The 18,438-nt window shown below is 40.2% G+C and overlaps 1 long non-coding RNA gene across 1 annotated transcript in view; it reads right to left on the bottom strand.

Moving 5' to 3' along the window:
- LOC147914766 (uncharacterized) overlaps window positions 1–17,867 on the bottom strand; it is a 61,833-nt gene extending 43,966 nt beyond the window's left edge. The window contains exon 1 of the long non-coding RNA XR_015554888.1: window positions 17,530–17,867. This is a non-coding gene — a long non-coding RNA (uncharacterized LOC147914766). The remainder of the gene's footprint in view (window positions 1–17,529) is intronic.
- Between the last annotated feature and the right edge of the window lie 571 nt (window positions 17,868–18,438).

The following is an 18,438-nucleotide window of genomic DNA, read 5'->3' as shown; positions in this document are numbered from 1 at the left end:
AATCAGTAAATATCTAGCTTATTTCTGTGCATTTGCCCTTAAAAACAATGCTTCACTGAGTATTCTTATACTGAGGTATTTGCACACAGGTGCCCACATATCTAGGAATGTAGGGAAAATTACTACAAGGGCTAGGTCAAAGAGTATATCGGTTAGAGTCTAGTTTAAAAACAAAGAACAACAACCAAAAAAACCCCACCCAGGCTATTTTCAACAGAGGGAGTTCAATATGGAGAGACGGTTTCAAAAGTAGTAGAGGAGAACCTGAAAGAGCAAAATAAGCCACTCGAAGATTAGCACTAGCATAAAGCCACTAGGGGCTGGAGGGACAGAGAGCTGGTGGTGTGACTAGAGGCTGGAGCTGGGGACACTTAGTGGGAGCTGGGACCATAGAGGGAAGGATTGTCCTGCCTGGCAGGAGCTGGGTCATATGAGACACAGATGCAGCCACTGCTGGGAATGCCCCTGGAAGCAAGAGGGAAAAGAAATATCCTAGCTTCTTCCATTCTTTTACACTTCAGTCTCCTGCCACTACTTCCCATTGACTGAATCTACCTGAATGCTAGTGGGCAAAGGAGCTTGGGGACTGTAGTTTGTAGGGATCAGCCCCTGTGAGAGGGAGCAGAGCTGAAGGGTAGCGAATGAGGCAGAGAGCAATCAGGTAATGGCTGATGTGAAGGGCATTGTGTTTTCAATTTTGATGTATATTGCCAAACTGCCCACTGTTGGGGAAGAGGGAGAATCCCCCTCCGCCCTTTCCCTTAAGGTTCTTATGGCTGGCCAAATAATTAAAAGACAGGTTAGCAGGAGAAAATAATACCAAGTTTAATAACACGTATACATGGGAGAAACCAGGGAAACCGAGTTTCTTGACAAAACGGCAGAGATTTTCATCTTAAATACTATCTTCAGCTAAAGACAAAGGAGGATGTTGGGGGTGGGGGGTTTGAGATTTCAGAGGGAAAGAAGACAATTCACATGAAGAGGGAAATGTAAATGTTTATCAAACAATTCTGTGTAGGGCCACCTATAGAGAATGTGGCTGGAGAGACAGGAATTATAGTAATCAAGAGTATATAGATTTAAGTCCTCTTCTTCCGTCCTAATAAGTTTCCAGAGATAAGGCCATCACCCCCCTCCCTCTTTCCAGTATATAGAGGGAGATACCTTTACAAACATAAATATTTGGTAAACAGAACTTTGAAAAGAATGGGCTTAGCAAGGACCCTGCCAATCTGTCTATACCCAGAGTTAAATTCCTTTAGGCAGTTAATGGGGGAGGTCAAATGTCCACCAGAAAAAATAATTAAGGCAAAGCGATATATTTCAGGGTGGCCAATTTTGATCTCCCATACCACCAAAGAAGCTACAAAGATTTATAGTTCCGACTAGTATGTCTATTTTCCAACAAATTCTCCAGGCCATGAATTTATCTATCTGCTTTAAAATGGTATTCTGCTGTTTTAATTTACATTTTCTTAATTATGAATGCAGTTGAGTATCTTCTCATTTGTTTATATGCCATTAATGTTTATTTCTGTTAACAGTATGTTCACATCCTTTGCTAATTCTTCTATTAAGTTGTTGGACATTTTCTTATTACTTGTAAGAGCTCTTTATATTTATATATATACACATGTATATACTGGTCAATCATAAGTGTTGCAAATATTATTCCCCATATGTTGTTTGCTTTTTAATGTTTTAATCATGTTTTACTGTGCTGTTTTCAATTTTTATGTAGTCAAACATAAATCTTTTTCTTCTATGTCTTCTGGATTAGAAATTTTGTCTCTTGCTTAAAAAGACTTTTTCCTGCAAGATTATAAAAATATTGGGATGGAGGAATATTCAAAATTTTTCTTCCTCCTATTTTTTTTCTGCTCTAGCCAGAGACCATCATGATGACTAACACTCTGGGTCTTTTCTAGGTTACTCTTCTAAGTTAAGAGCTGTTAAAATTGAGAATATCCTCTTGTACATTCTACATTCCCTCCTCATTAATCTGCAAAGGAATTTCCTTTTTTTTTTTTGAGGAAGATTGGCTCTGTGCCAACATCTGTTGCCAATCTTCCTCTTTTTCTTTTTTCTCCCCAAAGCTCCAGTGCACAGTTGTGTGTCATAGTTGTAGAGTTGTAACTCTTCCATGTGGGACGCTGCCTTAGCATGGCTTGGTAAGAGATGGGTAGGTCCACGCCCAGGATCTGAACCAGCAAACCCTGCGTCACCAAAGCAGAATGCGCCAACTTAACTGCTACGCCACTGGGCCGGCCCCAGGAATTTCTTAATTAATGGAGAAGCCCTTTTCCTCCCATCTGAGATATAAAATGTAAGTAACTTAGAATCTCTAGCAAGCCTCCCCTTCTATCTCTAGGCCTGCGCTGTGCCTTGTCTACTCTTGAGTCTAAGTTTTGATTCTGGAATGTGGGTGGTAATGAAGAAAGCCTTGAATTAAAAGGCAGTTGGAGGCAAAATTGTAATAGGAGTAGAGACTCAGCTCTACAATATATGCAAAAGTTTTCTTCTTTGTAGAAGGCTAGAGATGGTGCCCACAATGACCCCATGATTCTTTTTTTTTGGGGGGGGAGATCAGCCCTGAGCTAACATCCATGCCAATCCTCCTCTTTTTGCTGAGGAAGACTGGCCCTGAGCTAACATCTATTGCCAATCCTCTTCCTTTTTTTTTTTTCCCTTTTTCTCCCCAAAGCCCCAGTAGATAGTTGTATGTCATAGCTGCACATCCTTCTAGTTGCTGTATGTGGGACGCTGCCTCAGCATGGCCGGAGAAGTGGTGCGTTGGTGCGCGCCCGGGATCCGAACCTGGGACGCCAGTAGCGGAGCGCGCGCACTTAACCACTAAGCCACAGGGCCAGCCCCATGATCCCGTGATTCTAACTGGTCCCATGAAGTTCATAAAAATATGCTCCACGAAAGCAAGAACCATGTGAGTTTTGTGTTTAACCAATATATCCCCAGTACTTAACATGATATATGCTAAGGAACACCAATAAATATTTACTGACTTGAAGATTCTTTAAGTCAGAAGAATCTCCTGCTTCTCCAACATACCCTAAAGGAGTAATGGAAAAGGTGTCTCTGTTAGTATGATGTGGCATGATTAGGTCTCATAGCATTAATTTGTTTATTTTTCAGTGTATATCCTCCCACCCCACTCTCTTAATGAAACCTTAAGGGCCGGCTCCGTGGCTTAGCGGTTAAGTGCACGTGCTCCACTACTGGTGGCCCGGGTTCGGATCCCGGGCACGCACTGACGCACTGCTTCTCTGGCCATGCTGAGGCAGCGTCCCACATACAGCAACTAGAAGGATGTGCAGCTATGACATACAACGATCTACTGGGGCTTTGGGGAAAAGAAAAAAAAAAGGAGGAGGGTTGGCAATAGATGTTAGCTCAGAGCCGGTCTTCCTCAGCGAAAAAAAAAAACAGGAGGATAGCATGGATGTTAGCTCAGGGCTGATTTTCCCCACACACACAAAAAAAATGATACCTTAAGAGCTACTTTTACCACTTTTTCACGCCACTATGTCACAGAAAAAAAGAAGTCCAAAAAATTGCTAACTTAACTAGGAGTTGAAAGGATTAAGATGCATGCTTATCTCATAGAAATATAGCCCCGATCTCTGTCTTCATGTTCACATGGTGTTCTCCCTGTGAGTCCCCTTTTTATAAGGACGCCAGTCATATTGGATTAGAGCCTACCCTAATGACCTCATTTTGATCTGATTACCTCTATAAAGACACTATCTGCAAATAAGGTCACATTCTGTGATACCGAGAGTTAGGACTTCAACATATGAAATTTTAGGGAGACACAATTCAACCCGTAATGATAACCCAGACAGGGAAATACAAGACTTTACTCAGGAGGAGATAGCCTATACATGAAAAAAAATTGCAGGATCTCAGCAATTTGTATTGGCAGGGATCTGGGGAACATGTATGGGATGGATTCCAAAGGTGTTAGACTAGTGATGATAAATACAAGATTTGATTACACTGAAGTTATTGGTTGCTTGCGTTCCCTTGGGAATCAGAATTTAATGTGTTGACTCAAGTGCCTAGAAGAAGCATGAACGTTCTCCTCAGTTGGCTAAGTGAATCTTGGGCCCAATTCAGTGCCCATCAACTTGAGATGCCTGAACTTCCCTGGCATAGTGTAGAGGAAGGAGCCTAAGGACTACAGGAAACAAGAATGACGGCTTAGGGCCGGCCCCGTGGCTTAGCGGTTAAGTGCGTGCACTCCGCTGCTGGCGGCCTGGGTTCGGATCCCGGGCGTGCACCGACACACCACTTGTCTGGCCATGCTGAGGACGCGTCCCACATACAGCAACTGGAAGGATGTGCAGCTATGACATACAACTATCTACTGGGGCTTTGGGGGAAAAATAAATAAATAAATAAAATTATAAAAAAAAAAAACAATGATGGCTTAAATCTATTATGATCTACTTACTCTGCCACTCTGAATCACATACCTCCCTGGAAGAGCCAGGAGGACAATATCCACACGAATACATTACAGAATGCATTGGTAAGGCAGACATCGGCATTCTTATAAAGCTCTGTGGTGGCTGTTCTTTGACGGCTGGAAATGACAGTGAAAGATGTTGCCAAGAACTCGAGTTCTCTCATCTCAAACGGGTTAAAGAGATCCAGGAGTGGAAGAGGCATGGCAATCCTTAGGCCTCAGTGACAAGATGAGTATAAATTACCGGGATAACCCATAGGGATGAAGTAGTAATCAGAATGCGTGACCTGTAGGATATGTGACAATGTATAATTGGTCACAAGACCTTAGGAATTAAATACAAGGGCACTCTACCAAGGTGCTTCTTGACATATTCAGACAGTGATTCTGGGTCTAGTGGGCAGAAATTTAAAATAAGTCACTATAGTGGAGATTCACAGCCTCTTATCCAGTTTCTAGAACTAAACTAGATCACAGACGTGGAGCCCCAAAGGACCCTGCAATGTGACCACAGGTGTGTTTTGTGAATCTTCAATAAAACTCTTCCCAGAGACAAGTGAGGCCACTTACCAGTGTGGCTGTAAACTGGAAAGAGGTAAATATCTTTTGGGGTTATATGATCTTGGCTTTGAACTGAAGCTAATCCCCAGAGACACAAAATGAAATAAGATAAAGCAAAGCAAACAAAAGCAACAAACAAACAAAAAATCCACCATAGTCCACCAGTCCACCAGCATTAAACCTCACAGAGGTCAGGTGATATTCAGAATCTTGTCCAGAGTCAGTTCCACTGTGGGTCCAATGGCATGATGGAACCATTCATTGGTTACTTCCCTCGTCTCAGAATGCATGGAGGAAAAGGAATATTTAGCAACTGTCCTTTCATTGATGGAATGAGGCCTATCATAGTAAGAAGGTTCTAGTGGAAGCTACAGGAACTCTTTCTCCAGTTCACCAACATAGCGTTCCAAAAGTAATTCTGCATCCCAATCAAATTCTAAAGATTTGTGCTACCATCATAGGCTTGAAAGATGCCGAGTGGTGATTCCTACCACAAACCCACATAGTTCTCTGCCTGGTGCAAAAGCCACACGTGTTTCAGAGAATGACTCTAGATTACCAGAAACTTAATCAGTCAGAGATGCCAATCACAGCTGTGATTCTGGATGTGGTATATTTATGGAACAAACCAGTATAGCCTCTGGCGCTTGGTATAAACTAGTGACCTAGAAAATAATCCTCCTCTCTCTCTCCAATTCCTTTTAGCAAAGATAATCAAAAGCAGTTTGCCTTCATGTGTTAGGAAGAGCAATAAACCTTCACCGTCTCATTTCTAGGCTACCTCTTTTTTCCCCTCTGTATACATTCTTTATTCTTCTCCATCTTGCTCTGTCCCCGGAATATTGACCTTTATGAACACAATCTTGACAGAGAATGGTAGATAAACCCCACATAATTCAAGACCTGCCTCTTTGGTGGATTTCTAGAGGTCCAGTCGTCTAAGGACATGTTGGGATATCCCCTCTAAAATGAGAGGAGTTGCTGCATCTTGCATTGCCACCCAGGAAGAAAGAGGCATCACGCTTGGAGGACCTCTTTGCATTGACAACCTACACTATGTCTGACGTGTTGCTCCTTCTCGTTTACCAGGTAACCCATAAAGCTTCTAGTTTTGAGTAAAGCCCAGAGTTACAAGTTTCTGTAGCAAGTCTAAGGTACAGTGCAAGATGCCCTGTCACTTGTGCAGGTGACAGCAGTCCCAATGGTATTGGAAGTGTCTGTGGGAGACAGAGATGCTGAATTCAGCCTCTAGGAAGCCTCAATAGAAGAGGCATATCAGAGACTCATAGAGGGGTTTTTTTTGGTTTTTTTGTGTGTGAGGAAGATCAGCCCTGAGCTAACATCCATGCCAATTCTCCTCTTTTTGCTGAGGAAGACTGGCCCTGGGCTAACATCTATGCCTATCTTCCTCCACTTTATAAGGGATGCCAACACAGCATGGCCTGACAAGCAGTCTGTCAGTGCACGCCTGGGATCTGAACCTGGGCCTCCAGCAGCTGAGCGCACGCACTTAACCGCTACGCCACAGAGCCAGCCCTGAGACTCATAGAGTTTTGGAAGAGGCCACGCCTTCTTCTTCTGAAAACTATGCTCCATTTGAAAAGTAGCGCCTCGCTTGCTACTGGGACCTGGTAGAGACTGAGCCCTTGACTGTGGATTATCCAAGTACTTAGTTACCCGAACTGCCAATCAAGAACTAAGTGTTACATGATGACCAAATTAGAATGTTACATGAGTACAACAGCATTTTATTATTGAATGGCAATATTATGTAAAAGACTGGGCCCAAGTAGATTCAAGAGGCACAATTAAATGGCACAAGTGAGTGAGTTCGAGATTCTTGGTGACTGCATGTACTATTTTACTACCTTCTCTTCGTCTCAACATTTAAGGTTTTACATGGGGTTTTTTATGCCCAGAAAACAGAGTAGAAAAAAATGCCGGCTTGACGCCGGTCAGAAATGGAAGGCTACTGTGCTATAGCCCTGCTTGGGAGAAATTCTGAGGGTGGGTGAGAGAAACCCTCCCAGGGGCAGAAATCTGGAAGATACATTTGGTTGTGCACTTCATATGGAGAGGTAACCTGAGATATGTACCTAAACTGATTCATGGATAGGGGCTAATTTTTCACTGGTTGTGCAGAGACTTGATAACAAGAGGATTAGAAGATTGACAATAAGAGGACAAGGGGGAGACGTGTGGGGATGGACTTCTCAGAATGGGTATAGAGTGTGAAGATATTATTGTCCCAAGTAAGTGCCACCAGAGGGCACCCACTCTGGAGGAAGAGCTCAGTAATCAGGTAGACAAGATGGCCCAACCCCTGGATATAAGTAAGCCTCTTTCCCCAGTCATCCCAGTGTTTGCTTAATGGTCCCATGTACAAGTGTCCATGATGGCAGGTATGCATGGTGTTATGGATTGAATTATGTCCCTCCCCTCCAAACTCAAATGTTGAAGCCCTAACCCGCATACCTCAGATTGTGACTGTATTTAGAGATAGGGCCTCAGGGGCAAGGCTACTGCCCAGGGCTGCAGGAGCAACGCTACCTCCCAGGGCCCCAAGGTGAGGCTGCTGCCCCAGTGGAGCCAGAAGGCAGGGCCACCACCCTGGCGGGACAAAAGGACAGCATCAAACCAAGGAGGATTATTCTTGAGCCTTAAAATCAAATGGAACTTGCCCTGGTAGCTTGTGGACTTGCTTGGGACCTGTGACCCCTTTCTTCTTTCAAATTTCTCCCTTTTAGAATGGGAATGTCTATCCTATGTCTGTTCCAACATTCTATTTTGTAAGTAAATAACTTATCTGGTTTCACAGGTTTGCAGCTGGAGAGGAATTTTTGCCTCACGATGAGTCATACCTTAAGTGTCACCTACACTTGATTTACATGATATTTAGATGAGATCTGGGACTTAAGGGTGGTGCTGAAACGGGTTAAGAATTTTGTGTTGTTGGGATAAGGATGAACGTATTTTGCATATGAGAAAAACGAGAATTTTGGGGGTCCAGAGGGCAGAGTGTTATGGACTGAATTTTGTTCCACTAAAATTCACATGTTGAAGCCCTAAACCCCATAACCTCAGAATGTGACTATATTTGGAGATAGGGTCTTGAAAGAGGTAATTAAGTTAAAATGAAGCCATGTGGGTGGACCCTAATCCAATCTGACTGGCGTCCTTATACGAAGAGGAGATTAGGACATACAAAGAGATACTAGAGATGAGTACACACAAAGAAAAGACCTTTCGAGGACACAGTGAGAAATGCAGCCGTATGCAAGGCAAGGAGAGGAGCTTCGGAGAAACCAAACTTGCCAACACTTTGATGTTGGACTTCTAGCCTCTGGAACTGTGAGAAAATAAATTTCTGTTGTTTAAGCCACCCAGTCTTGGCATTTTGTTATGGCATCTCTAGCAAACTAATGCACATGAGTTCAACAGCATCATCTTCCCCTCACCAAGCTGAGGCTGTAGCTACCACCACTAACAGCAGTAGAAGCCACTGATGAGCGTGAATATGGCACCGTTCCCTGGGAAATCAGCCAACTCTGTGGCAGATTGATTACATTGAATCTCTTCCATTATGGAGATGGAATGACTTGTCCTCGTAGGGATAGACACACATTTCAGGTATAATTTTACCTGCCCTGCCAGAACTACTTCTTCCAGTTTGTATGTATGGTATCCACACACAGACTCCTACCAGAGGATGCACTTGACAGCAAAAGATTTGTGACAATGTGCTCATGCCCATAATATTCATCTGTCTGAAAATATGTCCCATCATCCAGAAGCAGCTAAAGGTGCCTGCTGGGAGAGGACACCCTGTGAGGTTGGGACACCATCCTACAGGATGCAATATATACCTGAAACCAGTAACTAGTTAATGTTTCTATGAAGGAAGGAGTTAACAGCAGACCTGTGACACATTTCCTCCCTACCAGGGACATTAATCATCCTACCTTGTAAACATGCTAATAGCACTTACCAGTGGAAATATACAAGGAATTCATTATCTAAAAATAGCTTTTTGGCAGAATATATCTTGTCTGTCTAGATTTCTTATTGTAAATAAATCTGGAATTTATGTATTGGTGGACATGACTGCTGGGTAATGAGAGTTAGTCATGCAGACCTTTCTATCCACCAAATGGCTTTCTCTGAGAACACACTGTTAAGTGCTCATTTGTTACTCCAAAACCAAAATGCATCCCAGTGTGAGAAAGAGGGAAAATTAGGAATGTGTTGGATAGGTTTAGTTCCTCCAGAAACAAATGCTACGTTTCTGTCTATCCTGCATGTATCAATTGAATCATTGGTAAAGTTTGGTGTTGATAAGATCTATGATACATGTGAGTCTGTTTTGACAATCCAACTATTTGTGGTAATTCAGGTCTATCTCTGCTACAACTATGATGAGTAAATCTGGGAGCCAAAGTGTTAAAGTGGGAGTGACCCTCTCACTCATACACCTAAGCACCCAGTGAAGAATTTCTTGCTTCCTATATGCAATTCTTGGGCTCAGTGGATTTAGAGGTCCTAGCACACAGGAGAGGAAAGTGTCTCCCAGGGAAGAGAGTCAAGGTTCTGGTAAATTGGAAGCTGAGACTTCCCCCTGACCACTTTGATTTCCTCATACCATTGAATCACCAGGTAAAGAAATTGGTCACTCTACTGGTCAGACTGATTGATCCTGATTACCAGGGGAAAATCAGAAGTGGAAGCAAGGAAGACTACATCTAGAACCCAGGAGACTCATGGGGTATCTTTCAGTACTGCCGCTCCCAAGAATAATGGTCAATAGGAAACTGTGTCAACTTGATAAAGATAGAACCACTAAAGGTTGGGTCACTCAACCAGGTAAAGGACTTTGTCCAAAACGAGGTTCTGGCAGAGGTAAGGGGATTATGGAACAGATGGTGGAAGAAAGAAGATAGGATTATCAATTTATCCTTGTAACTAAATACAGCACTGGAGAAATTAGTAAATACATTTTATGTTAAGGATTTCCCTCTCTTCTTTGTTTTTTCCATATAACTTATATAAAGAGCTCTGGGAATGGCTCATGTTTTTGGTTTCAGTTTGGGAGTGTGACTGAATTGACATCATCCCACAATAATGTGGTGGTTGATGGGACTTTGTGTGTCTCTGGGTTTGAGAAACAAATTTCTCATTTCGTCCAAGGACAGAATGCATGGTAAGGAGTAAAAAGAATAGAATGTGCTCTGTAGTTTCTATTTGCCCCACGGGTCAACTCCTCATCATTTTCTACCCTGTTCTGCGTCCATGGAATTAGATCATTATGGACTACATCAACAGGCTTCCTTGCCCTTGGTTTCTTTATTAGTTTTGTATTGCTGCTATAACAAATTACCACAAACTTAGTGGCTTAAAACAACACAAAACTGTTATCTTACAGTTCTGAAAGTCAGAAGTCTGAAATGAGTTTCACTGGGCTAAAATCAAGGCGTTGGCATGGCTGCGTTCCTTCTGGAGGCTCTGGAAGGGAATCTGTTTCTTTGTCTTTTCCAGCTTCTGAAGGCTATCTGCACTCCTTAGTTTACGACCCCTGCCTCCATCTTCCAAGTCAGCAACACAGCATCTTCAAATCTCTCTCTCTGACTCTCCTGCCTGCCTCTTTCACTTATAATTACCTTTACAATTACATTGGGCCCACCATGGTATTCCCCATCTCAAGATTCTTCATCACACCTGTAAAGTCTCTTGCTATGTAAAGTAACATATTCACAGGTTCCAGGGATTAGAACATGGACATCTTGGAGGGTCATTATTCTGCCTAACATAGTTTCCAATTGGTTTTGGCCAATGGGGGGCACTGATGAGATTAGAAAGCGTGAGGAGAGTAAATTTAAAGTATTTATCCCTCTGGCTCCCTCCCTGCTGTTTGCTGCATCCCTTTCTGAAGGCCATGGCTCCTATCAGGCAGCCCTCTCTTCCTTTTCTTTTTTTTTTATAATTTTATTTATTTATTTATTTTTTCCCCCCAAAGCCCCAGTAGATAGTTGTATGTCATAGCTGCACATTCTTCTAGTTGCTATATGTGGGACGCAGCCTCAGCATGGAGGGAGAAGCGGTGCATCAGTGCGCGGCCCGGGGGATCCGAACCCGGGCCGCCAGCAGTGGAGCGAGCACACTTAACCGCTAAGCCACGGGGCCGCCCGCAGGCAGCCCTCTCTTCCAGCTCAAGCTACTTACTTTCTTTGGGTTCTGATAACTACTCCCTCTGCTTGACCTTTCACGCCCAAGGTTGGTGACACCTCCAGGCTCTTGCTAGCCCTGAGAAGCTTCTCTATCCTTTCTTGGTTTCTCTTCCCCCTGACCACACCATTATTAGTAGTGCCATTTTGCTCCCCAATCACCCTGTTGTTTTAGAAGGAACTTGACAAAGAACAGCAGGGCAAGGGTGAAACAACTATCCGTGTGAATATTATGGTGATGATGATGGTATTGATTATCTTCTTTTAGATAAAAAAATTTTTGTCTCCCTGTGCGTAATCATTAGGCTAGGTTCTGTATATCTCCCTATAAAACATCTAATTTGGCTTCCCTGTTTTTAGCACCACTTTCTATGGTCAATTCTACTAAGTCTTCAAAAGTCATCTTGTATTTAAATATTTCAATAATTCCATTGCCTCTTTTAAAAATTTGGGATGCCACTTTCTTCTTCACCAATATGAAATGATTTTCTACCACTTGTAAAACTATGTCTCATTATTCTCTACATCCTTCCTACCACCAGTTGGTTGAAAGCATTTCTAATGAGCAGGTTTCCTTCCCAATGCCTTATCTGCCATATGCAGTACTCTTCCCTCCCATCTAACCCCACCCTCTGAGTCTTCTTTTGCACTAAGACCTAAAGACTGATAATTATCATTGCTCTACAGGGAGCTTATTTTAATAGGAGATTAGTGACTCAACCTAAACTGGGAGTTTTTGGAGAATTTCAGCATAAAATATCTATGAAGAAGGACATCCGTAATGCAGCTTCACCTTGTGCATCAACCTATGACCAAACTACTAATCCAGGTCCCAGACCTAAAATGAAATATTAAATGTTTAAAAAGATGTATTTATCTGATGCTTAATTGCACCCATAAGAGAAAAGCAAATCAAACTTAAAATGATATAAAAATTTTCACCTGTTTGTTTGAAAAAGGTGAGGTGAGGCTATAGAGAAAGAGGCACCTTCCCACATAGTTGATGGGAGAATAAATATATGACTTCTATAGGGGACAAATTGGCAATAGCTCCTAACATTGAAAATGCACATATTCTTTGACACAGAAGTTCCACTTCTCAGAATTTACCCTATAGATATGCTCCCAATTGTGCGAGTTGACCTGTTAATAAGGATCTTTATTGCAGCGTTGTTTATCATAGCAAAAAGAATGGAAACAGTTTAAATATTTTTCAATAGGATACTGGGTAAGTAAATTATGATACCTATACACAATGGAATACTATGCAGCTGTTAAAAAGAGTGCAGGCCCATTATATGTATTCATTTGGACATATCATACATATGATGTGGCTATGAATCAAGAAAGCTATGGGTGACATCCAAAATTCATGTAATGGGATAACACAAAGAATTAGATTGTCAGATCAAACTCACCAAACCAGATACTTACCTAGTATCAAGCTTTACTATAATTTCAAGGATACAAGTAATCATGAGGCATAGGTGAAGTAGGGAGAGATCTGGGACCATCAACATGGCTCTAGTCAAGATTAACATGTGAGGTTTCTAAGCAAGGTCTGCAGGTCACATGAAAAAGAGCCATTTTAGTCATGAAACATCCATTTTATACTCAGATAGTTGCATAGCTTACATGACATTTTCCAGGAAGGCTTTCCTATAAATTCATACATTCCAGGTTTGATTACCATAAGCAATCCTAGACAACCGGATACATTCTGCTAAAAGCATTCCATAGATAAGGACTCTTCAGCTAGAAAGTACCGTTAGCTTCTTTGCCAGGAATTCTATTTATTGGAATGGTCACAAGAAAATTAGACCAGATCATCTCCCTTCTTTCTTTCCCAGAAGTGTCTCCCAGTAACAAAAGAAAATTAATTGCAGACTTGCTGTACAATAACCCCTTCTTTCCCATATATCATTTTAAATACGAATAAAAATTGGGTGGTTCTGAGAATATGAAAATGATGTGGGCTTAATTAAAGTTGAAAGGTCTTTAAAATTCAACAAAAAAGACATTAATATGTCTTAGGATACAATCAAGTTTAAAGGTCTTTAGAATAAGAAGGAAATACATTGAACATATTTTTAAATATGCATGGGTAGAGCTCTAATGCAATCCAAATTTAAAGGAACTATAAACTAGTCTGTATATCCAGAAAGTCTTCTGTTCCTTCACCCTCCAAAGTCTATCAAACAACTTCTCTATCAATATACTTGTAGATCTCTTCTGAAATTTTACTTTTTTCCCCCAACACATCTTTGATAAAAGGAGGATGTTTTAATATTAAGTTGAACCATACAAAATTCTTGATACTTGATTGTGTTGGCCTACAAAAACAACAATTTCATATGGTTAAACCTAATACCACATGGACACTACCTAATTTCATGTCTAAATGTAAGTCAGACAAAACACATAAAGAGCCACATAGATAGAAAATAGTATAACAATACAATAAGGCAGGATCGTGAAGAAGAAAAAACCCTGGTTCAAGCTGGGAGATCTCGTTTCTAGTTTCTCCTTCACCTCCCACTAACTATAAGTATTTGGGTAAGTCTATTTATCTCTCTTAATTTCAATTCACTTGCCTCTCAAATGAGAGTTTACACGTAGACAATTAAACCACAGTGAGATATCACTTCACACCCACTAGGCTAGCTTTTACCATAGGAAAAAAAGCAGAAAATAACAAGCATTTGCAAGGATGAAGAGAAATTGGAACATTTGTGCATTGCTGGTGGGAAGGTAAATGATGCAATGCAGTGGAAACAGTTTGGAGGTTCGTGAAAAAGTTAAATATAGAATCACCATATGATCCAGCAATTCCACTCCTGGGGATACACCCAAAAGGATTGAAAGCAGGGATTCAAACAGATACTTGTACACCAAGTATCTGTTCATTTATTTTTATTTTTTTATTTTTATTTTTTGTGAGGAAGATCAGCCCTGAGCTAACATCCATGCCAATCCTCCTCTTTTTGCTGAGGAAGACTGGCCCTGGGCTAACATCCGTGCCCATCTTCCTCCACTTTACATGGTATGGCGCCACAGCATGGTCTGACAAGCAGTGCATCAGTGCGCACCCAGGATCTGAACCCAGGCTGCCAGGAGTGGAGCGAGCACACTTAACCACTACGCCACAGGGCCGGCCCCTACACCAATGTTCATAGAAGCATTATCCACATTAGCCAAAAGGTGAAAACAACACAAGCATCTATCAATAGAGGAACAGATAAATAAAATGTGGTATGTATCCAATGGAATATTATTTGGCCTTAAAAAGGAATGAAATTCTGATGCATGCTACAACAAGGACAAACCTTGAAAACATTGTGCTAGCTGAAATAAGCCAGATACAGAAAGATAAATATTGTTTGATTCCACTTATATGGAGTACCTAGAATAGGCAAGTTCATAGAGACAGAAAGTAGAATAGAGATTACTAGGGGCTAGAGGAGAGAGGAATTGGGAGCCACTGTTTAACAGGTAAAGAGTTTCAATTTGGGATGATGAGAAAGTTCTGGAAATGGACAGTGATGATTGTACAACACTGTGAGCGTACTTAGTGCCACTGAATTTTATACTTAAAAATGCTTAAAATAGTAAGTTTTATGTTATGTATATTTTGCCACAATAAAAAAAGTAGATAATTAATATTATTAGCCCTATTATTTCAACATACATATTGTTATTATGTTATATTATAAGTTTTTCTTTCATTTTATGGTAGCAATAGTAGATAATTAAAACCAAAATATAATTTCAAATATTGCTTACTGTCATTAAATTCAAGAAGGAAACACCAAAAAAGAAAAGCCTCACAAACTTTTCAAAATGAGTCATAAAGCATACTGTGTAATATGTATTCAGGTTTTTTTAATACCCATGAACATTAATATGCAATAAAAGATTTTAAATATATATGTAGGTAATTGTGGAAAATTACATCTACCATGAAGAAAAAGAAAAGTATGTGACAACAAGTAGAAACAACAAAAAGTAATGCAAATTATCTTAATCAATTTAGAAAAGTCATAATTTCTTGAGCTTTAACAGCATTTACAGGGAAACATGGAGAAGAAGGATGTGGTTTGAGGGTGTCTATTGGTTTGTCAGAAAAGCATATTAACACCTAAACAGCTGATATTAAAAGATAGGTAGCAGCTATCATAATTCTTCACATGGTTGCTTCACAAATGAGTTGAAATAGTCCGAAAGGAAGATAATTCAAATTTCTGAGTGTTTTCATCAAGTGTTGAAGGTTTTATGTGAAGTGATAATAAAGAGAATTATGTGAATGCATGGCCCAGTGGCGATAAACTTCATTTTGGCCGTGAACTACTGAAACGGGGAATTCTTTGTTCAACAAACCTCCTTTGAGTGCTTACACAGCATAGGCTCTGGGGTCTGACAAACATTGGGTTCTTCTCTTGGGGCTACCTCTTGAAGTTGTGTGACTTCGGAAAAGTTATTTCATCTTTTGGTGCCTCAATTTCCTTGTCAGCAAAATGGGGGTTAATAATGGTGGTGTTGAGATAATTAAACGAGATAATGTACTTAAGATTCTTAGTACTATGCTCAGCACATAATGAGCCTTTGGTAAATGCTATCTACTATTACAAGCAATACACTGTATAGTGGGCTAAAAAGTACACATGTGGCATGAGTTTCAGTTTGAGCCTATGCTCCACTCACTCTAGCATTCAGGCAAATGTTGCCTGTCAGTTGAGCTAGTGGCCACGTGTTAGAAGAAGATAAGAATTTCCTGAAAATCTCTCTCTTCTCCTAGAGGAAGAGAGTTAAGAAGGACAGGTTTAGCTCAAGGAAAAGGCGCCAGGGACAAAAAGGACGGTAACAATGCCTACTACTCAGAATACTGTACTGGCCGTAATCTCTAACTGTAATGCAATTAAATTAAAAATTAATAAAAAGATAAGTTTTATTTGGTAATTTAAAAGTGCACCATTTAATAACCCATGGGACCAAGCAGAAATCATGATAGAAATTAAGAAATCTTAAACTGAGTGAAAATACCAAATATCAGAACTTCTCGAATGCATCTAAAGAAGCATGTAGAGAAATTTTTTTAGTTTTAAATGTTTATATTAGGAAATGAAAGGCTGGAACTTAATAAGCTTAAGGAGTTAAAAAAAAACAACAAAAAGTGAATAAGAGCAGAAAATAACAAACTAGAAAGCAAAGACACAGTGAACAGGAGCTACAGAGCCAAAAGCTGGTTATTTGAAAAGATGAAGAAAATAGACAAACCTCTGGCAAATGAAAAAAAAAAAAAAGAAGAAGAAGAAAGCCACACATAATTAAGATTAGAATCAGAAAAAGGGAGAATGTAATAGCAGATTCTTTCGGCAAATATTTAAACAATGCTTAAATAGTAATTATACAAATAACTTTAAAATTTCAATCAAAAGTTCAAATTTTTTGGAAAAATATAACTTACCAAAACTTAACAAGAAATTAAAAGCCTAAATAGTTCTATCACCAGTAAAGTATTTCAATCATGAATTTAAAATATTCCCATAAAAAAAAATTAAACGCTTAAAATTTTAGATGTGAGTTATATTAGGCCTTTAAGGAAGAGATCATTGCAACCAAAGGAACCACTCAACGTAGTAGAAAAAGAGGGAAAGCTTCCTGTGGTGAAGCTGTCAACTGTACATTTAAAGTTTTTCTTCCCTTTCTCCAAAGGGAAGAAGGCTCCAGCGGGCACATAGCTGCCCAGCCAGGGACTGTGTTTCTCCCTCTGTTGTACTTAGATATTCTTATATGAATAAGTTCTCCCCAGCTGAATGTGAGCAGACGGTATAAGTGCAATGTCCTTCCCTTAAGAGAGCCTGTGTGCCCATTCCACTCTCTTCTTACCTTTTCCTGCTGGCTGGAAGGCGGCTGTAGCTGCAACCCTGTTTCAACCATGCAAATGCAACAAAGTCCTGGGAAATGGCTTAGCCTCAAATTGGAAAAAACCGGGGCTCCTGAATGACTACAAGGACTAGAGCCACCTGGCAAGTTGGAACAACCATCGTTAACTTTTACATATTAAATGGAAAACTATATTAATAAGAAAATCTTCTGTGCAAGTCACTTTTTTAAAAATGGAAAGGACAAGCCATGAATTGAGAGAAGATATTTGCTAAGCATATAACCCATAACAGATTAGTATTCAAAACATATTTAAAAATCTAACAAATTATTAAGAAAAAGACAATTTTTAAGCATGAGTATAAGCTATCAACTGACACTGAAATTGGTGGGCTTCAGGACACACTGCTCCAGAATATGGCACCTTGGCATATTGAATACTTTAAGCTGGAGGAGTTTGAGAAAACAGCAGAAGCAGGAATGTCACTCTGACCTCCCTCTCTTGCCCTTCTTCCCTGAAACAGGTCATAAAACCCTCATGTGGGAGGTGCCCGCCCTATACTGGAGGAAATGAGCATCCTTATCTCCAAAGACAAAGAGATGCCAAGAAGAATCCTGAAAAACAGGCCTTGCTAAGTGTCCCTCAGTTTACTATAATTATCTCATAATCCTTAACCTATCATATTCCTCCACGACTATCCACTCTTCAATCAAACCTAGCATAAAATACTCAAGTCTAACTGTTTCTTTGGGTCTTCATTTCCTTACGAAGGCTCCCGTGTCACATAAAACTTACATTAAATAAATTTGTATGCTTTTCTCCTGTTAATCTGTTTTTGTCAGTTTAATTTTCAGACCTAGCCAGAGACTCTAAGAGGTTCAAGGAAAACTTTTTCCTCTCCTGCAATATTTAATCAATTGATATATATTTGTTGACAAATATTCAACAAAATATATATTGAATATCTACAATGTATTAGGCATTACTCATGGTGTTGGGGGTACAAAGTTCCTATACTCTTGGAACTTACATTCTTGTAGATATACAACTCACAAAAGTGAACACAAATACTCAATAAACATATGAAAAGATTCTCACTGATTATCAGAGAGATATAAATCAAAGCAGCAATCAGATTCAGTTTTAAACCCACCATTGTAGCAAAAATTTTAAAATTGGACAATACCAAATTTGGGGGAAATTTTGAAGCAACAGGAACTGCTATATACTATGGGATGGATGGGCGATGGGGATTGCAAATTGCTAAAGCAATATTGAAGGACATA

Source organism: Ceratotherium simum, chromosome 17 (genome assembly GCF_057802395.1).
Source record: "Ceratotherium simum simum isolate JZ-2026a chromosome 17, ASM5780239v1, whole genome shotgun sequence".
Taxonomy (NCBI): Eukaryota; Metazoa; Chordata; class Mammalia; order Perissodactyla; family Rhinocerotidae; genus Ceratotherium; species Ceratotherium simum.
The sequence above is the reverse complement of the archived record's forward strand: the minus strand, read 5'-3'. Positions and strand labels throughout refer to the sequence as shown.